Here is a 22,022-nt window from a genome sequence, read left to right as displayed (position 1 = left end):
CTAAAGGGGCAATCATCTGACACCGTGAGCCATTGTCCTCCATCCGCATGTACTCAATCCTAGGTCCAGTGCTGCAGAGCAGCACAGACCAGGAGGAGGGAATGGGCGAGACCCTGTGGACAGGGATCCAGGTGGTTCAGGGTGTTAAGTGACACATTCGTATCTGTCAAAGACCTTCAAGGGGATGCTGGATCACCTGCTTCACTTGCTTTCTGCAGTTTCCCCCTGGAAAAATGTTCTTTCCTTGTCTGCTGGGAATAGTAAGAGAGGGACTAATAAACATTATCTGTGATTAGTGGTGTACTTGGTCAAAGTGAAGGAACTGTAGGTCTGAGCGCACAATTTCCATGACCAAGAATACTTCTGTCCTTCAGAAGTTTTAAAGCACTTTGAAGCAATTGGTGCCAGTGATTGTTGCTGCCACCTGAAACCGTCAAAAGCCTTCCAGCAGCTCTCAGCCCCAGGAAGGAAGCCCCTTCTATTACCATTTTTCTTATTCATCCTAAGACATCTTAACAATGATGCACATCTAGGCCTGTCTTCTTGAGTGCCCAGGAGCATGAAAAAATCAGAGGTACCTCATACCACAGTATGAGATGCAGCAGAGGAAAGAGTACAAAGGACTCAGAAGATCTGTTCCTCAGTTCCAGTCTACTGCTAACTAGCTGTGCTAACTTGGCTGGACCATTGACCTCATGGAGTTTCAGGTTTCTCTATCTGTAAAAATGGAGATTATAATGGTAAAATTATATAAACTGTTAAAAGCATTTTGTAAGCTATAAACAGAAGTATAAATCTGTAAGACAGGTTAACAACAAGCAAATATTTTATCTTTGGGACGAGTTTTCTCCTTGTTCCATCTGGATCTCTCATGCCTTTCATGATCCATTACTGATCCTAGCTCAGCTTGCTATTCTAAATTTTCCTCATAAACCCTCTCACTTCTCTGACCCCAGTGTGAATATGAAAACTTTAAAATGCTAATCTCTCTTCTTTTTAAGCAGAATGAAAATCCTTTGGTTTTTCTCCAGCTTCTATCTTAACCAAGCAACTGTTCTAACCAGTGCTGAAAATACTTGCAGAAACAGGCTGGATACAGTGGCTCAGTGCTTTTGGAAGCTGAGGGAGGAGAATCACTTGAGGCCAAGAGTTTGAGGTCATCCTGGGCAACATAGTGAGACCCTAACTTTACAAAAAAAAAAAAATTAAAAAATTATCTGGGTGTGGTGGTGTATGCCTGTAGTTTCAGCTTTTTGAGAGGCTAGGCAGGAGGATTGCTTGAACACAGGAGTTTGAGGCTGCAATGAGCTATGATTGCACCATTGCACTCCAGCCTGGGTGACAGAGTAAGCTCCTATCTCAAAAAAAAAAAAAGAAAAAATCCAGAAACAGACTTGGGATCTATTGCAGATACATGGAGGTGCTCTACATTTTTTTTTTTTTTAAGTCCTAGGTTAGTAGCCAGGTGGTTTTACTTTGTACCCTTGTACCAGCTTCTTTGTCATATGATAGATGATTCCTTACTGATTGTTACTCTGCTGCCTTTGTATTTGCTGCAGCTCTGATGGGGTTTGAACAGCAGCAGCACAGCCATGTGAAATCTCACAGGTGATACTGCAGTGCTGGGCAAAGGCCACTCAGGTTCCCAAAAGTTCATTGCTGGAGCAGGGCAGTGCTTCCTTTTTGTAAGAGGGTTTCTAGTTTTCTAATACCCTCATGGACACACTGAGCGTGAGAAGGCTTTATTCGAGATGATCAAGTGGTGTGGAAAACTGCACACTCCGAATTGCTTAGGCCCTGACTGGTGCTTGGCAAGGATAAAGCCATTTGTTATTCTGCCCTAGCATTCTAGTGTTGTTGGCCTCAAAAAGAGTTGGGGTCTCCTGTGAATTCTTCTAATTTTCTATTATTTATTAATTCATGAAAACATTTTTGAACATAGATATTTTCTAGGATGCATTACTCCCATAGGGTAACAAATGTTGAGCTACATTTCCGAAATGCCAATCCGATTGTGTTATTTTACTCCTTAAAAACTCCAATGACTGAGCCACTCATAATACCTCTTGGTGTTGCTTTTAAAGGCTCTTCTCACCTGGGATGGAGCCCAAGTTGCTAATTCCCCTTTAGTCCCTCACATATCTTTTAATAGACCACTTGTTTTCATATCCCCATATATTTTTAATGCTCTTTTTCTGTATCTGAAATATTATTTTCCACTTTGCCTGATGACATAATTGTACTCATTCTTCAAATCCCAGATCAAATGTCACTTCCACTGTGAAGTGCAGTGACCCCTTGCTCTCATTATCACATGCTTTAAATAATGCAATCATGCCTAGTTTTCTGTGGTTTTCTCTCTTTGATTAAATTTCCCATCAAGGGCAGAACCACATCTTATTTATCTAGGTATTCTGAGAGCTGAGTTGAATGCTAGGCACATAGTAGGTGCTCAATAACTCTTCAGGAGAATGAAATAATGAAAAATCAAATATTGACAAACACTGACTTATCGGTTTCAATTTTATATTTTTAAGATTCCGAAGGTCATACTTCATATGTATACACTTTACAGTTGATAGATACTTTATATGACACCATTTTTTAAACTCTAATCTTTTAAAGGATTCAAAACACATCCCCTCTCAACATTTTTTTTCTTCCCAAATGGTTCTAATCTTACTGATTCATTTTCATGTATTGCATCCTGTTGATAAGTTTTGTTGTTTTCTCTGGAGCTTTGCAGTGTTACTTCATTGTTTATAAAATGAAGACAGGTTAGGCAACCCCAGCTGAATCCAGGATTCCAAGAGTGAAAGATTTATGGCTTGTACAAGGGTGCAGCAATGTTTTCTGTCTTATTTCAATATCTTTTTGCCCCTAAAAGTCATAAGCTTTCTTCAGGGAATGATTACAATGTCTCCTAAATCCTCTTGTCAAGTTCTCATGATCATTAAGAGCCTTATGTCCTTTGAGTATAGGTAGATTTTTTTTTTCTCTTAAGTCATCACTTTTTTCTTGTTCATGTCAAAATGGACCTCCACCTCTTTACCTCCACTTGGTTTCTCCTGATGTTTTTTGGAAGTACAACCCAGGAGTTTTCTCTTCCTGTATGGATACATTCTCTGTTATCTGCAAACTTGAAGATTTAACTGGATATTTCTTCTTCTTCTTCAGCCATAACTTTAAATATCAGTGATCAAGAATCTAGTATCTTGGTGATCCTACTCTTACCATTTTGTCATAACATGCCCATTTATTTTAATCCTGGATCAATGCCAGTTCCCTAGCTACGAAGAAAAAAGATCTCTTTAATTCTGTGATACTGTTAGGAAAAAAAAATCACTTAGTATATAACTTAGTCAAAGGCTTTTTGAAAGTAGAAATAATTGCATCTTCTATTTCTCTTTTCCCAAGTTCTAATTTATTTGTTCAGAAACACCACAAGAATGAGATAGCTGGGCCAAGCTGGATGAAGAGTGTATCCAGCTGCCAGCATGGCCAGAAATGCATTGATCAGCAGAAAGGTCAGGAAAAAGAAGGCCAAGGAGAAGAAAAGTAAAGCAGTGAGGCCTAGAGTTTGTAGAAAATAGAGGAAGTGAATGAGGTTGACCAGGAGACAAATAAGATAGACCAGTGTCTGAGGAAGACAGTGCCCATGGGAGCAAGGCTGATAGAAACTGACAAACAGCTGAAAGATGGGGGGATAGATACAAGTAGTGGGAAGGAAGGGCCTGGGACAGTGGCTATTTTCTGCCTCAACTGCATGGATCTCTAAGGTTGACTTCTGAAGGTACAGAATTCTTAAGTAAGGCTTTTCTTTTGCTGAAACTGTGCTACCGTATTTTAACTTTATTTTGTTCCCTGTTGAATGATTCTACCCTTTATTATATAGCCAATAGGTGCTTAGTAGATACCGATGATTCATAGATAATTGCAGAAAACAAAAGAGATGCAGAGAATGAAGTTCTCCTCTGCCCTTAAGGATCTCACAATCTGGCAGGGAGGATAAGACAAATCGTCACAAAAGTTGAATATAAAATACACCAGAATAAATGCCACAAGAAAGGCAAGATCAAAACTTCTCATATGCTGGCATTTCTGTTTAGAAAGTCCTTTCCACCATTACCACCTCTGATTGTCAAAATATGGCTTACCTTTCCAGATTAGCTCAATGACACCCATCCTCTGAAATCTTCTCTGATTACCTCCCTCCATAGCCTTTTGTTTATAGCTTTTGTTTATATGGTATGTGCTGGCGAAGTACAAGGATTCCAATTTCCAGTATGAACACAATGGCTATTCATCCTGCATAATTTTGGACAGTTTGCATTTTATGTAATTAAATATATATTTTAATATAATGAATTGAATATTTATATTATTTAATATTTAAACCTTGATACTTGTTAGACTACATGTTCTGACCCTGATCTTTGGTTTGGACAACATGGTCATTGTGGCAAGAGGCAGATCTCATGTTTACCTAATATGACTACTCTACCAGTATTTACAACTGGGATCCATTCTTATTCATTGGGCAAAATCTATTGTGACAGGACAGACCTCTTGTCCTATAAGTTAACTATTTTGAATATCACTCTAGGCATATGAGAGTCATGAAGTGTAGACTGGGTTCAGAAAAGTAGAAACTTAAACACTAGGTTAGAGAATAGAGGCTGTGAAGGGTTTCGTGGTGCCATCAATGGTTTTGTTTGTTTTTTATTTTTTTTTTTTTGAGACGGAATCTTGCTCTGTTGCCCAGGCTGGAGTGCAGTGGCCGGATCTCAGCTCACTGCAAGCTCCGCCTCCCAGGTTTACGCCATTCTCCTGCCTCAGCCTCCCGTGTAGCTGGGACTACAGGCGCCCGCCACCTCACCCAGCTAGTTTTTTGTATTTTTTAGTAGAGACAGGGTTTCACCGTGTTAGCCAGGATGGTCTTGATCTCCTGATCTCATGATCCGCCCGTCTCGGCCTCCCAAAGTGCTAGGATTACAGGCTTGAGCCACCGCGCCCGGCCAGCCATCAATGGTTTTGTACATGTCTGCTTAGATAAAATGATTCAGTGGTCTGTAAACTCAAAAAGCCCTTAGCAATCTAGCCTTTCATTTGCATTTATGTATGTTCATTTATTCTGTTCTTCAATAAGTGCTTATTTTTTTATTATTATTATACTTTAAGTTCTAGGGTACATGTGCACAACGTGCAGGTTTGTTACATATGTATACATGCGCCATGTTGGTGTACTGCACCCATTAACTCGTCATTTACATTAGGTATATCTCCTAATGCTATCCCTCCCCACTCCCCACTCCCCACAATAGGCCCCGGTATGTGATGTTCCCCTTCCTGTGTCCAGGTGATCTCATTGTTCAATTCCCAGCTATGAATGAGAACATGTGGTGTTTGGTTTTCTGTTCTTGTGATAGTTTGCTGAGAATAATGGTTTCCAGCTGCATCCATGTCCCTACAAAGGACATGAACTCATCCTTTTTTTATGGCTGCATAGTATTCCATGGTGTATATGTGCCACATTTTCTTAATCCAGTCTGTCACTGATGGACATTTGTGTTGATTCCAAGTCTTTGCTATTGTGAATAGTGCCACAATAAACATACGTGTGCATGTGTCTTTATAGCAGTATGATTTATAATCCTTTGGGTATATACCCACTAATGGGATGGCTGGGTCAAATGGTATTTCTAGTTCAAGATCCTTGAGGAATCGCCACACTGTCTTCCACAATGGTTGAACTAGTTTACAGTCCCACCAACAGTATAAAAGTGTTCCTATTTCTCCACATCCTCTCCAGCACCTGTTGTTTCCTGACTTTTTAATGATTGCCATTCTAACTGGTGTGAGATGGTATCTCATTGTGGTTTTGACTTGCATTTCTCTGATGGCAAGTGATGATAAGCATTTTTTCATGTGTCTGTTGGCTGTATGAATGTCTTCTTTTGCGAAGTGTCTGTTCATATCCTTTGCTCACTTTTTGATGGGGTTGTTTGTTTTTTTCTTGTAAATTTGTTTGAGTTCTTTGTAGGTTCTGGATATTAGCCCTTTGTCAGATGAGTAGATTGCAAAATTTTTCTCCCATTCTGTAGGGTGTCTGTTCACTCTGATGGTAGTTTCTTTTGCTGTGCAGAAGCTCTTTAGTTTAATTAGATCCCATTTGTCAATTTTGGCTTTTGTTGCTGTTGCTTTTGGTGTTTCAGACATGAAGTCCTTGCCCATGCCTATGTCCTGAATGGTAACACCGAGGTTTTCTTCTAGGGTTTTTATGGTTTTAGGTCTAACATTTAAGTCTCTAATCCATCTTGAATTAAATTTCGTATAAGGAGTAAGGAAAGGATCCAGTTTCAGCTTTCTATTTATGGCTAGCCAATTTTCCATATGAACTTTAAAGCAGTTTTTTCCAATTCCGTGAAGAAAGTCATTGGTAGCTTCATGGGGATGGCATTGAATCTATAAATTACCTTGGGCAGTATGGCCGTTTTCACAATATTGATTCTTCCTATCCATGAGTATGGTATGTTCTTCCATTTTTTTGTGTCCTCTTTTATTTCGCTAAGCAGTGGTTTGTAGTTCTCCTTGAAGAGGTCCTTTACATCCCTTGTAATTTGGATTCCTAGGTATTTTATTCTCTTTGAAGCTATTGTGAATGGGAGTTCATTCATGATTTGGCTCTCTGTTTGTCTGTTACTGGTGTATAAGAATGCTTGTGATATTGCACATTGATTTTGTATCCTGAGACTTTGCTGAAGTTGCTTATCAGCTTAAGGAGATTTTGGGCTGAGACAATGGGGTTTTATAAATATACAATCATGTCATCTGCGAACAGGGACAATTTGATATCTTCTTTTCCTAACTGAATACCCATTATTTCTTTCTCTTGCCTGATTGCCTTAGCCAGAACGTCCAACACTATGTTGAATAGGAGTGGTGAGAGAGGGCATCCCTGTCATGTGCCAGTTTTCAAAGGGAATGCTTCCAGTTTTTGCTCATTCAGTATGATATTGGCTGTGGGTTTGTCATAAATAGCTCTTATTATTTTGAGATACATTCCATCAATACCGAATTTATTGAGAGTTTTTAGCAAGAAGGGCTGTTGAATTTTATCAAAGGCCTTTTCTGCATCCATTGAGATAATCATGTGGTTTTTGTCTTTGGTTCTGTTTATATGCTGGATTATGTTTATTGATTTGCATATGTTGAACCAGCCTTGCATCCCAGGGATGAAGCCCACTTGATCACAGTGGATAAGCTTTTTGATGTGCTGCTGGATTCGGTTTGCCAGTATTTTATTGAGGATTTTTATATCGATGTTCATCGGGATATTGGTCTAAAATTCTCTTTTTTTGTTGTGCCTCTGCCAGGCTTTGGTATCAGGATGATGTTGGCCTCATAAAATGAGTTAGGGAGGTTTCCCTCTTTTTCTATTGGTTGGAATAGTTTCAGAAGGAATGGTACCAGCTCCTCCTTGTACCTCTGGTAGAATTCAGCTGTGAATCCATCTGGTCCTGGACTTTTTTTGCTTGGTAGGCTATTAATTATTGCCCCAATTTCAGAGCCTGCTGTTGGTCTATTCAGGGATTCAACTTCTTCCTGGTTTAGTCTTGGGAAAGTGTAAGTGTCCAGGAAATTATCCACTTCTTCTAGATTTTCCAGTTTATTTGCGTAGAGGTGTTTATAGTATTCTCTGATGGTAGTTTGTATTTCTGTGGGGTCGGTGGTGATATCCCCTTTATCATTTTTTATTGCGTCTATTTGATTCCGCTCTCTTTTCTTCTTTATTAGTCTTGCTAGTGGTCTATCAATTTTGTTGATCTTTTCAAAAAACCTGGATTCATTGATTTTTTTTGGAGGGTTTTTTGCGTCTCTATCTCCTTCAGATCTGTTCTGATCTTAGTTATTTTTTGCCTTCTGCTAGCTTTTGAATGTGTTTGCTCTTGCTTCTCTAGTTCTTTTAATTGTGATGTTAGAGTGTCAACTTTAGACCTTTCTTGCTTTCTCTTATGGGCATTTAGTGCTATAAATTTCCCTCTACACACTGCTTTAAATGTGTCCCAGAGATTCTCGTATGTTGTATCTTTTTTCTCATTGGTTTCAAAGAACATCTTTATTTCTGCTTTCATTTTGTTCTGTACCTAGTAGTCGTTCAGGAGCAGGTTGTTCAGTTTCCATGTAGTTGAGCCGTTTTGATTGAGTTTCTTAGTCCTGAGTTCTAGTTTGATTGCACTGTGGTCTGAGAGACAGTTTGTTATAATTTCTGTTCTTTTACATTTGCTGAGGAGTGCTTTACTTCCAACTATGTGGTCAATTTTAGAATAAGTGCGATGTGGTGCTGAGAAGAATGTATATTCTGTTGATTTGGGGTAGAGAGTTCTGTAGATGTCTATTAGGTCTGCTTGGTGCAGAGTTGAGTTCAATTCCTGGATATCCTTGTTAACTTTCTGTCTCGTTGATCTGTCTAATGTTGACAGTGGGGTGTTAAAGTATCCCATTATTATTGTATGGGAGTCTAAGTCTCTTTGTAAGTCTCTAAGGACTTGCTTTATGAATCTGCGTGGTCTTGTATTTGGTGCATATATATTTAGGATAGTTAGCTCTTCCTGATGAATTGATCCCTTTACCATTATGTAATGGCCTTCTTTGTCTCTTTTGATCTTTGATGGTTTAAAGTCTGTTTTATCCGAGACTAGGATTGCAACCCCTGCTTTTTTTTGTTCTCCATTTGCTTGGTAGATCTTCCTCCATCCCTTTATTTTGAGCCTATGAGTGTCTCTGCATGTGAGATGGGTCTCCTGAATACAGCAAACTGATGGGTCTTGACTCTTTATCCAATTTGCCAGTCTATGTCTTTTAATTGGAGCATTTAGTCCATTTACATTTAAGGTTAATATTGTTATGTGTGAACTTGATCATGTTATTATGATATTAGCTGGTTATTTTGCTCGCTAGTTGATGCAGTTTCTTCCTAGCATCGATGGACTTTAAATTTTGACATGTTTTGGCAATGGCTGGTACCTCTTATTCCTTTCCATGTTTAGTGCTTCCTTCAGGTTCTCTTGTAGGGCAGGCCTGGTGATGACAAAATCTCTCAGCATTTGCTTGTCTGTAAAGGATTTTATTTCTCCTTCACTTATGAAACTTAGTTAGGCTGGATATGAAATTCTGGGTTGAAAATTCTTTTCTTTAAGAATGTTGAATATTGACCCCACTCTCTTCTGGCTTGTGGAATTTCTGTGGAGAGATCTGCTGTTAGTCTGATGGGCTTCACTTTGTGGGTAACCCAACCTTTCTCTCTGGCTGCCCTTAACATTTTTTCCTTCATTTCAACTTTGGTGAATCTGACAATTATGTGTCTTGGAGTTGCTCTTCTCGAGGAGTATCTTTGTGGCGTTCTCTGTATTTTCGGAATTTGAATGTTGGCCTGCCTTACTAGGCTGGGGAAGTTCTCCTGGATGATATCCTTCAGAGTGTTTTCCAACTTGGTTCCATTTTCCCCATCACTTTCAGGTACACCAGTCAGACGTAGATTTGGTCTTTTCACATAATCCCATATTTCTTGGAGGCTTTGTTCATTTTGTTTTACTCTTTTTTTCTCTACACGTCCCTTCTCACTTCATTTCATTCATTTGATCTTCAATCACTGATACTGTTTCTTCCAGTTCATCAAGTCAGTTACTGAAGCTTGTGCATTTGTCAAGTAGTTCTTGTGTCATGGTTTTCATCTCTATCAGTTCATTTATGGTCTTCTCTGCATTGATTATTCTAGCTATCCATTCTTCCATTCTTTTTTCAAGGTTTTTAGTTTCTTTGCGCTGGGCACGTAGTTCCTCCTTTAGCTCTGAGAAGTTTGATCAACTGAAGGCTTCTTCTCTCAACTCGTCAAAGTCAGTCTCCATCCAGCTTTCTTCTGTTGCTGGTGATGAGCTGCGTTCCTTTGGCGGGGGGGATGCGCTCTGAGTTTTTGAATTTCCAGCTTTTCTGCACTGCTTTTTCCCCATCTTTTGGTTTTATCTGCCTTTGGTGTTTGGTGATGGTGACATACTGATGGGGTTTTGGTGTGGGTGTCCTTTCTGTTTGTTATTTTTGCTTCTAACAGTCAGGACCCTCAGCTGTAGGTCTGTTGGAGTTTGCTTGAGGTCCATTCCAGACCCTGTTTGCCTGGGTATCAGCAGCAGAGGCTGCAGAAGATAGAATATTGCTGAACAGTGAGTGTTGCTGTCTGATTCTTGCTCTGGAAGCTTCATCTCAGAGGTGTACCCAGCTCTGTGAGGTGTGAGATGCCAGTCTGCACCTAGTGGGGGATGTCTCCCAGTTAGGTTACTCAGGGGTCAGGGACCCACTTAAGCAGGCAGTCTGTCCGTTCACAGATCTCAGCCTCCATTCTGAGAGAACCGCTGCTCTCTACAAAGCTGTCAGACAGGGACATTTACCTCCGCAGAGGTTTCTGCTGCTTTTTGTTTAGCTATGTCTGGTTCCCAGAGGTGGAGTCTATAGAGGCAGGCAGGCCTCCTTAAGATGCTGTGGGCTCCACCCAATTCGAGCTTCCCAGCGGCTTTGTTTACCTGCTTAAGCCTCAGCAATGGCAGGCATCCCTCCCCCAGCCTTGCTGCTGCCTTGCAGTTAGATCTCAGACTGCTGTGCTAGCAATGAGGGAGGCTCCGTGGGTTTGGAACCCTCCGGGCCAGGTGTGGGACATAATCTCCTGGTGTGCCGTTTGCTAAGACCCTTGGTAAAGCGCAGTATTAGGGTGGGAGTTACCTGAAATTCCATGTGTTGTGTCTCAGTTTCCCTTGGCTAGGAAAAGGAATTCCCTTCCCCCTTGCACTTCCCAGGTGAGGTGATGCCTCGCCCTACTTTGGCTCTCAGTGGTTGATCCGTACCCGCTGACTAGCACCAACTGTCCGACACGCCCCAGTGAGATGAACCCAGTACCTCAGTTGAAAATGCAGAAATCACCCATCTTCTGTGTGGCTCACGCTGGGAGCTAGAGGCTGGAGCTGTTCCTATTTGGCCACCTTGGGTGCCCCCCCCCCCCCACAATAAGTACTTATTGAATCCCTATGTGAGAAATACTGCTGTTGACCAAAATCAACTTCCTCCTCCTGGGTACAGCTATATGTTTTTCCACCTTCTCTGCAATTAGGTGTAGTCATGTGGCTCGACTGTAAAATGATATAACTGAAATGGGGAGACCCACTGTGTGACCTCGAAAACCATTTAATATGGCAAAGTGGCCAACCTCCTGGTCATGAGTAACTGTAGACCAGTGTGCCCTCCACTCCCACCTACCAACATGGAACAATTAGTGAGCAGAAATTAAACTTCTATTTTACTAAGCAGTTAAGTACTCAGATCTATTTATTATTGTAGCCTAGCTATATCAATTAGGATAAGCTAGGTTACAATTTGGTTTCTTAAAAACCCAGCAGTTTAAACCACAAATGTTTCTTACTCATATTACTTCATCATTGAAGGTTGTCTGAGGAATATTCTCCAATATTGTACTCACTTTGTTACCCTCTCTCTGGGACCCAGACTAATGGAGCAGCCACTGTCTGCATTATTACTGGTCAGCCTGATACAGAGAAAAGAGTCCTGGAGAGTCTTACATCAGCCATTGAACAATCAGCCAGAGAGTCACACACATCATTCCTCACTCACCACTCATTGGACAGATTTGGTCATATGGCCCTAATCAAGGACAAAAAGTACAATCTTACTGTGCATTCAGAGTATCATTAAAGACCACCACACCAGTCTAACTGGTCTAAAATAGCCTATTATGTGTTAGACTCTATGCTAGATGTTGGCATTTAAAGATCAATATGTCATGGCCCCAAATTTATAATTTTACAATACATTTTTTTTTCTAACCTTGTGGGTGGATACCATCCAAATTTGTTGATTTTTCTATAATATTTTTGAAACAGAGTATGTGTATTATTAACTCATTTATTCCATCATAATATGTATTGTCTCCATTTACTACATACGCCTCTCTAGAAACTGTGGAAGATACAATTATAAAGTTGGCATGGATCCTTCCCTTAAAGAACTCAGAATATAGGAAATGGTTTGTTCTCGTACCTCCAACCTTTCTCTATTAAATATCTCCTGGGCCATTTTCTCAATAAAACCAAGGCAGACTTCATTTTGTTGCTTTGCTCTTACCATGTGGGAGTTGAGGATTAAGCTGGCAGAATGGGGCCTCTCCTGCCCATGGCACGGAGACAACTTTCCTGCTGAGCCTCTACCATTTGGTTCTCAGGCCCTTGGCTTGTCTTGAGGTCCTATGAACCAGTTCACACATGACATGGGCCTCCACCAATACACCAGAGAAACAAAAAGCAGGGCAAGGTCTGAGGACCATGTATTTTGCTCAAACTCATCCTTCTTCAGGTGCCAAGGCTCTATTTATCTTGGAAAACTTTGTTTACTTGCAAATTTCTTTGAAAGGTAATAAAGCAATGGTTTTAAAATTGTCTTCTACAAGTGCCAAAGGATTAAGAGGAAGGTGTTCCAGAGACGGCTCAAGCAAGAAGCTCCACACCTTCTGCCTCAGTTTTGGCCAAAGCAGCTTTATTACTGACTGATTTATGCATTGGAATTGTACATATGATTCTATTGTTAGAAAGGTTTCATTACTTTAAAAGATTAGATGATCTAATGAATTACTATTTCAAAACATTGCTGGGAGCCCAAGAGAATTAACAAAGTCACCTCCCTCACAGATCCCAGACCATGAGATCTGGAAGGGATTCTGAATCATACAGCCTCTTTGGAGTGAGTAATTCACTAGGACATTAGGAAAGTGCACAAAATCTCATCGACTGTACCCCATCCCCTCAAGGCCCTGAGTTCCCTAAAGGAAACTTTTAGCCCTGTGCTTTGCACACAGTCAAAGATATAAGAGTGACTGTAGAATGAGCAAAGGAATAACTCGGGATTAGCCTTTTGTATAATGCATATAAAAATCAAAGCTCAGAACGATGAAGATTTTGGCCCAAGGTCATACAGGACAAATAATGGCAAAGTTAGGAGAAAACTCTAGGACTTTTTACACTGGATTGTGCCCCATTAACTCCTCAACAGCAATAAAAATGTCCAAAGTCAGCCGGGCACGGTGGCTCATGCCTGTAATCCCAGCACTTTGAGAGGCCGAGGCAGGCAGATCACAAGGTCAGGAGATTGAGACCATCCTGGCTAACACAGTGAAACCCCATCTCTACTAAAAATACAAAAAAAAAAAAAAAGTCGGGTGTGGTGGTGGGCAGCCGTAGTCCCAGCTACTCGGGAAGCTGAAGCAGGAGAATGGCATGAACTTGGGAGGGGGAGCTTGCAGTGAGCTGAGATCATGCCACTGCTCTCCAGTCTGGGCAACAAAGTGAGACTCCATCTCAAAAAAAAAAAAAAAAATGTCCAAAGTCAACCTCTCACTTCTTAACCTTTGCTCTGTCTCCAAACTCAACCTAATGATGTAACACAGAGACAGTGCAAGTTCCAATTCAAATGATCAATGGCTTTTTCTTTCTATTTCCATGAGTAAAAGATTTGAAAGAAGCCCCCCTCTTTTTTTGTCCTCCCTTCATTCCTCTAGCTCCCACAAGGGCAGGGGAGATGCTGTCCAGCAGCAGTGATCTGTGGGTGTTGCTGAGCTGAGGACAGAGGAGACAGTTTAAGGAAGACGAGCCTTGCTAGGGTGAGGCTATTCCAGTTTCTCCTTCCTTTGTGCCTTGCCTTTTTTTTTTTTTTTCACCACTGATGTTATTTATGGAATGCCAGCATGTTTCTTTTTTTAATTAAAAAGAGGAAATATCAAGTCTCCTATAAGAACAAGAGTGATGACTCAATAGGGCTGCTCAGTGCCAAACGACTTCCTGTAATCGCATGTGTAACAGTGTTTCTTACAGAAGCAGGCTTTGGGGCTCCTGGTGACATTGCACCTGGGCTGCCCACCTGCCCAAGTGGCTCATTCCTAACAGCCCAGGATGTCTCACACATTTAGTCATAAACTCTGGCCTGGTGAAACCAAGCTTACCCAATCTTGCTGATCTGTAAGCAGGGAAGGGGTTAAGCTAGCAGGGATAATATAATTTTTGGTTGACTCTTCTTTCAGGTAAAATATTAGGTTTTTCAGGCATTGTAACATATCAGATGATGATTATTTTTAATAATATAAATCACCTTGAAACATATCTATTTTAATTTCTTCCTGTTACTGGGAGGGAAACTAAGACCTAAGTCAATTTGGAGAGCATCTGACCATCTACTATGTGGAAAGGATTGTGCTCAGCCTCCGTGGGCCAAATGGCCTTTCAAGCTCCACAACGTATGGGTGACAAACAGAATTAATTGCTAAATATCCTAATTCCCATGCAAATCTTCCTTCCACCATATGAATCTAAAGTTTGGGTTATTGTCAGAACTATCTTGCCAGTCTAGAAATTCTACACTGATATGTGAATGAGTATGTGTGTGTGAATGTGTGTGTGTGTGTGTGTGTGTGTGTGTGTGTGTGTGTGTGTGTGTTAGCTGTGTGCCTGTAGCTAGGAGAGGTATATTGCAATCCAAACTGGAAACAGTAGACATAGGAGGCAGCATGTCAGAACTAGAAGACATGCCCTTTGGATTTATAGAAACCTAGTTGTCAATTTTGGTCCTTCCAACTACCGTGTAACCATGGCTCAGTTTCAAATCATGTTGAGCCTTACTTTTGTTCTATAAAAATATACAGTAAAATAGATTTGATGTTTACCTAAAAAGAGTATATGCAAAGTATATTAATAATGTTTTTTGTTTTCTTATGCTTTGACATCTTGGGGACTTGCTGGTCCTGGAGGGACTGCTCCCTAACCCATGACTTTAATCCAGTCACCTCTATTCTATTAGGCTCTCACATTCCTGGCTACTATTTCTGTTCTCATCTCCCTGGGGCCAGATACCAGACTAATAGGAACAGTCCTTCACCCCCAGAACCTATTAAAATTATTCAGTTGGGCCAATCCTAAGCCTTCTTATCCTGCCTCACATATTTCTTCCCACTGAAACCACAATAAAGGCTTTTGCCCATGTTTTCCCTTCATTCCCTCTGCCTCCTGAGCTACCTTGGTGCCTTCCTGTATGTCCCCTTCCCCACCCGTCCCCACCTCTTAATGTGGCATGCACCTTCCTTGGCATCTGTGAATAGCAAACTCTTTCCACTGGTAGTCATCTCCTGATCTGTTGATGTCACCATACCTGAATGATAACCTGTATTCAAAAGCAGAGTACTGACAAAGCACTTCATACTTAAAGGTTCTCAAATTCTTCCACATAACATAATGTATTAATGACTGCCTATGTGTGAAGTCTTTGAGTATACAGATATGAATAATACCTACTTTACTCTTTCAAGGGAGTACTGAAAATAGCATCCTATCAGAAGTGTGGGTGGGGTATGGAAATGTTTCTATGACAAATCGAGGACAGTAGAGACATCAAATGACCTGCTACAGGACACACACCAATTCAGAGTTTTCTGACCACCAGCCTAGGATTTGGCTTTCAGTGGGATCTACTGCTTCTTTGAGTAAGACTTTGGGTTTTGACCTTGGCCTGTCTGCAGCCAAAAGCATGCTTGGTTGCCCCAGAAACAGTCCCTGTTAGCCTCCACCTGCCTCTCTGAGGGTTTGTTCAAGTGGTACTTAGACAAAATATTCATTTCTTCTTTGGCCTCCATTCTACATTCCATATTCATTTATTTTCAATAAACAGTTTCAGATTCCTCATTTTCCCCCCTAAAGCTTACAAATAAATTTTTCTGTCTTGCCTTTCTTGCTGCATTTACATAAAAGCCACGCTGAAAAATTTATAGCAGTAATGGAAATCTTGGGGAAAACAAAATGCTCTGAGAACAAACAGCTGCTTTAACCCTTTGCGAAAGAGCAGTGCCACAGGGCAGATAATTGTATAGGGAATAAACACACCTGAAGATCCCCAGCTTACCTATAAAATACCAATAATGGAATCAATTGGAGGAGGAGTTCTTGTAACTTTACTAATCAAATTCTTTAAGTCTATATTCTCTTCTTATAGAAATAAAAGTGAATTTAATTGCTAAGTTTTGAAGCAGTTGTGTAAATTCTATGAAAGTTTACTGTTTGAAAATATTGGCAGGGTAGAGTATAGCTTAAAGTAAAATATGACTTCATGGAAAGTCTGAATAGCAATATTTTACAAGGATTATAACTTAACCACTTGAAAATGTATTGCATACAAAAGAAAAGACAATAATTCCTCCTATTATCCAATAAACATTTAATGAGCATCTACTATGTGTTTGTACCTTGGGATAGAGAGAATTCAGTGCACTGTTTGCCTCCAAGGAATATCCAGCTTGGCGTTCATTAATAGACAATTGCTACTAATAAGCCAAATACGTTAGTAAAAATAGGTTTTTATCATATAATGTAGCATAAACATGAAAATACTTGAGCACATGAGAATTAATTCTAAATGCCTGTAAGTAAAATTTTTAATTTACAGCCTGTTTAGTTTACAACAGTTTCATATTTTAGGTTGAATCCTCATTCATTGAGAGACATGATTCAAACCTTTGTAGTCAATCCAATGACACACATGTAAACTACCATGACGGAATTGCCGCAAGTCCACGTTAGGAAAGATGGACTCATTTAGGCTTTGCTGACAGCCCTGGCATTGTTACATCCAGGCCCTAAGAAGGAACATAAGCAGTCTCTGTCATTTAGTCACTTAAAGCATCCTTTTCCTTGGGCAAATGGAACGGGTAGATGTGAAGATTTTTAAACTCTGAAAGAGATATGAAATAAAGGCTTCTAGTTCCTCGGCCAAAAATTTTCAGATTATTAACAAAAGAAAAATTGCTGATGCTTAGGACTTTCTAGCTTAGTTGCCTCAATCTTCCACCTTTTCCTCTGCACTTCCCCTCTCAACACCCCAACTTTTAACTCTGTGTTCGATATAATCTGACAAATTATCTGCCCTCACTGGAGATAGTTGCTGGAATCTAATGTGCTGTGTGTATAGGGTGGGGCAGGATTTGGATGCTGTCCTTCCTCTTCCACTGTTCAGATGAATTCAGACTTTACCTGGAGGCCTCAGTTGGGGATCAACTTCAGTTTGTACTAAGCGGCAGGCCAGCTAGGCAGCTACCCAGGCAACAAGTGTATCAGGCACACTGTCACACTCCTAGAAATGTTACCAGATGCATAAATGGCATTTAACAGAATACTTGTCTGGGACAGTATGACATGTGGTTGGAAGAAAGATGACAAGATGCCTGGAATGAGCATAGACACGAACAACAGACAGTTGACACACAGCCTCTAAGAAGAAGAGATGCACATGACAACAGAACTTTTCTTTTGCTTGGTGAATTTCTCAAGTTTGCAACCAGGACTGAATTGTCCTGGACGATAGGAAAACACATTGATTGATGTCTTTGGTTCAACTTCTTCACACTCTCCAGTCCAGCATGCAGATTTTCCTCTGTGTAAATGCTGAACAAATATTTTAAAATATTAGCACCTGTGTTTTAATCTACCCCAACCATATAATTGAACACTTGGAGGCACGGTTCTATTTTAGTGTCCTCAGATCACATGGATTTGACCTTATAACAACCACAACAGCAGCAAAATAATGACTATTATCTGTTGACCTCTTCCTTGGTCCCATACAAAGCAATTTGGGGCATAGATTCTGGGCTCAAAATGCCTGAGTTTAAATCTCAGCCTTGTTGTTTACTGATTGAATAAATTTGATCAAATTAGTTAACCTCTATGTACCTCAGTTTTCTTATCTTTAAAGGGGAGATAATAGTACATACCTCATAAGATTGTTGTAAGTATTAACTGAATCAGTACATGTAGAGTGTTCAGAATGTTCCTGGCATGCAATATGACTGCTTACTATTATTTGCTGTTACTATTTTATATATTCCACACAATAACTCTGAAAGGGAAGTACTATCCCCATTACATGGTTTAAAATCTAAAGGCCGTGAAAGTTAAACAATTGGTTCAAGATCCAATTGCTGATAAGTGACACAGCCAGGATTTCATGGGCCATGCCTGGGGCTCCCACTGCCCTGCACAGGCTCAGGACACTGCTCCCTGCATCCCAGCCACTCCAGATCCAGCTGTGGCTCAAAGGGACCCAGGTACAGCTCGGGCTGTTGCTTCAGAGGGTGCAAGTCATAAGCCTTGGTGGCTTCACGTGGTGTTAAGCCTGCAGTTGCACACGGTGCAAGTGTTGAGGATTGGGAGTCTCCACCTGGATTTCAGAGGATGTATGGAAAAGCCTGCTGCAGAGGCAGAGACCTAATGGAGAACCTCTGCTAGGGCACTGCAGAGGGGAAATGTGGGGTTGGAGCCCTTACACAGAGTCCCCTCTCAGGCACTGCCTTGTAAAGCTGTGAGAAGAGGGCCACCAGACCCCAGAATGGTATATCCACCAAGAGCCCACCAACAGGCTCCCAACTGTATCCTCCTTTTTAGTGGAGGCTTTTAGGATATGCTGAATCTGCACCTGGAAAAGCTGCAAGCACCCAATGGCAGTCCATGAGAGTAGCCACAGGAGCTGAACTCTGCGAACCCACAGGGGCGAAGCTGTCCAAGGCCTTGAGAGCCCTCCTCTTGCACCAGTGTGCCCTGGATGTGAGACATGGAGCCAAAGGGGATTGTTTTGTAGCTTTAAGATTTAATGACTGCCATGCTGAGTTTTGGATTTGCATGGAGCCTGTATCCCCTTCCTTTTGGCTGATTTCTCCCTTTTGGAATGGGAGTGTTTACCCGATGCCAGTACCTCCATTGTATCTTGGAGGTAACTAACTTGTTTTTTATTTATAGGCTCATAGGTGGATGGGACTTACCTTGTCTCAGATGAAACTTTGAACTTGGACATTTGAGTTAATGCTAGAATGAGTTAAGACGTTGAGGGGCTGTTGGAAAGGCATGACTTTATTGTGCAGTGGGAGGAGGACATGAGATTTGTAGGGGGCCAGGGTGAAAACGATATGGTTTGGATCTGTGTCTCCAGCAAATCTGTATAATTGTAATTACCAGGGTTGGAGGTGGGGCCTAGTGGGAAGTGATTGGATCATGGAGGTGGATTTTCCTTAATGGTTTATTACCATCCCCTTGGTGCTATTCTTGTGATAGTGAGTGAGTTATCACAAGATCTTGTCTTTTGGCGGGGCACGGTGGCTCATGCCTGTAATCCCAGCACTTTGGGAGGCCAAGGCAGGCGGATCATGAGGTCAGGAGATCGAGACCATCCTGGTTAACATGGTGAAACCCCGTCTCTACTAAACAAAATACAAAAAATTAGCTGGACGTGGTGGCGGGCGCCTGTAGTCCCAGCTACTCCGGAGACTGAGGCAGGAGAATGGTGTGAACCCAGGAGGCGGAGCTTGCCGTGAGCCGCGATCGCGCCACTGCACTCCAGCCTGGGTGACAGAGCGAGACTCTGTCTCAAAAACAAACAAAAAAAAGATCTTGTCCTTTAAAGGTGTGTGGCACCTCCTCCTTCTCTCTCTCTCTTTCTCCTGCTCTCTTTCCCTGCTGTGTCCATGTGAAGTTCTCGCTCCTTCTTTGCCTTCCACCGTGATTATGTTCCCTGAAGCCTTCCCAGTAGCCGAGCAGTTGCCAGTGCCATGCTTGCTGTACAGCTTGCAGAAGCATGAGCCAATTAAACCTCTTTTATTATGAATTACCCAATCTCAGGTATTCCTTCATAGCAGCAGGATAATGAACTAATACATGAGTCAACAATGATCTCATGGACAGCTGGTTAGCTCAGTTGGTTAGAGCATGGTGCTGATAACAATGACCTCATTTCTCAGCACCCACAAACTGCTGGGATATAAGCTGTATCGATCCTCAACTGTCCCAGCCTCAGTCTGGCGCTTTTCAAGAAATCTGTCCTTGAAGCCTCAGTCCCACTTGGTCCTGGGCCATACATTGAGAGCCATGCCCATGGGAGTAGCCTTCAGAAACAACTGGTATTTTAAGTCCATTTTTCCATTGTTTGGGGATGGATTTAGTTTTCTAGTCTAGTAGCAATTGCAACATCTCCTTTATCTATCTAACTCATTCTTATTTCAGTGACCTTTGGCTTTGGTCTCTGTCCCACCCGTCAGTGCCTACAGTGGCTTCTGAACAGACTGGGCCCCTGCTCATCTCTCTCCCTGAGGCATGGGTATACTTTTCTGACCTCCACCCTCCTTTGCAGAGACCTGCACTCAGCCCCTTTCCTTGACTTATCTGCTTACTCCTCTTGTACCTGAGCCCTTCCTGACCTCACCTGCCTCATTCCCTCTTCACCCAAGCCATACATATGTTCCCTTGGAAGCACCAATCTGTTTCATCACTATCCCTTTGAGTATTTCGTTACCCTGGAATGTACTTTCCAACTTGTCTACCTGATTACTCCTAATTGTCCTTGAAATTATCATCAAGGAAGTCTTCCTGTAGGAAGTCTTCTCATATTGGGGTGGATGTTCCTCCCCTCTGCCTCCACTGTAGTTTTATATTAGATCATGTTTGTGTTTTTAGCATGCCTATCTTCCCTAGCAAGCTGTGAGCTTCTTCAGGTTGAGACAGTGTCTTTTCATACCATTGGTCTATAGCACAGTGCCTCAAGATATTAAGCGCTCAAAGAAGGACTACTACTGAATGGCCCTTATGCTAAGAACCATCATCTCTTTAAAGCCTTGAATTAGACCCTCTTTAACAGACAACGGGCCCCAGTTGGACTTTACCAGCACTAACTGAGGTTGTTTTAGAGATCCAAGATCCTCTCAAAGACCACCTCTGCCACTGTAGTCAATTTTTCTCTGATTTTGAGCAAAATCCCAACAGGCTCCCAACTCTATCCTCCTTCTTGGTGGAGGCTCTTAGGATATGCTGAAGTGGGTTCGTGATACATTTGACAAATTGAGACATTTAGGAAATGAAACTCCTTGATCTAGCTGAATGCACTCAGCTAGCAATAAACTAATTCACTGTACTCTTCTAAACCCAGAAATGGGTCTTATTTTTATTGTTATTATTAGCAATAACAGTGCTTCATAGTTTCAAAAAGTACTTTCTCATTTATTTTATTTTTTTATTTTTATTTTTTAGCCCAGAGGTCTTTTATTTATTTTTTTTTAACACCTATTATGCCATGAATTCATAGGGAATAGGTTCCAGCAGCTCAGGCTCCTTCCCATTGGTTCTCACAAAGTGTGCTTCTCTGGGTGGAGCAGGCTGGCGCTTCAGTTGAACCCAGGTACCTTTCTCTTTGGCTTCTTTCTTTTTCTGATCATTTTCCTTCACGCGTTTCAGGAAGCTATCTCTGCTCTTAGAATGCTTAATGTGCTCAATAAGTACATTAATTCTCTTGGCAAGAATCTTGCCAAGAGATTGTTTACAACAATGTTTGTTTGTTTACAACAATGCCAACAGCATGCTGGGTAACGTTGTAGACTCTCCCAGTTTTGCCATGGTAACACTTATGGGGCATTCCTTTTTGAACGGTACCCATTCCCTTGATGTCTACGATATCACCTTTCTTATAGATTCGCATATACGTGGCCAAAGGAACAACTCCATGTTTTCTAAAAGGCCTAGAGAACATATATCGGGTGCCTCTCCTCTTTCCCTTTGTGTTCGTCATTTTGGCAAATTACTGGAAGATGGCGGTTCCGGCCGAAAGGCTTTTCTCATTTATTATGTCAATTAAGCATCACATTAACCCTGGTAGGGGGTTATTAGTATTATTCTATTCTCTCTGTCTTTTATTCCAGAAAAGTACCATGGTGAAAGATCATAGTACCACAATTAGAAGGGCTTAGGTTGGGATCTCACCTCTGTAAATTACCTGCTGTTTGTCTTTGGGCAAGTCAGTTAACTTCCTTGAGATGCAGAATTCTTAAGTAGCAGGATATTTAAACCACACCAAATTGAAACGCTATTTGACTCCATCATTTAAACTTTAGGGATATT

At 41.2% G+C, this 22,022-nt stretch overlaps 1 pseudogene across 1 annotated transcript; it reads right to left on the bottom strand.

The window, feature by feature from the left end:
• Positions 1-21,116: 21,116 nt before the first annotated feature.
• LOC106995957 (large ribosomal subunit protein eL21 pseudogene) lies at positions 21,117-21,733 on the bottom strand (annotated as a pseudogene). Its single transcript, XR_003732424.2, has one exon. The product of XR_003732424.2 is annotated as a large ribosomal subunit protein eL21 pseudogene (transcript).
• Between the last annotated feature and the right edge of the window lie 289 nt (positions 21,734-22,022).

Source organism: Macaca mulatta, chromosome 1 (assembly GCF_049350105.2).
Source record: "Macaca mulatta isolate MMU2019108-1 chromosome 1, T2T-MMU8v2.0, whole genome shotgun sequence".
Classification (NCBI taxonomy): domain Eukaryota; kingdom Metazoa; phylum Chordata; class Mammalia; order Primates; family Cercopithecidae; genus Macaca; species Macaca mulatta.
Note: the sequence above shows the minus strand (reverse complement) of the source record. Positions and strands in the feature narration are given on the sequence as shown.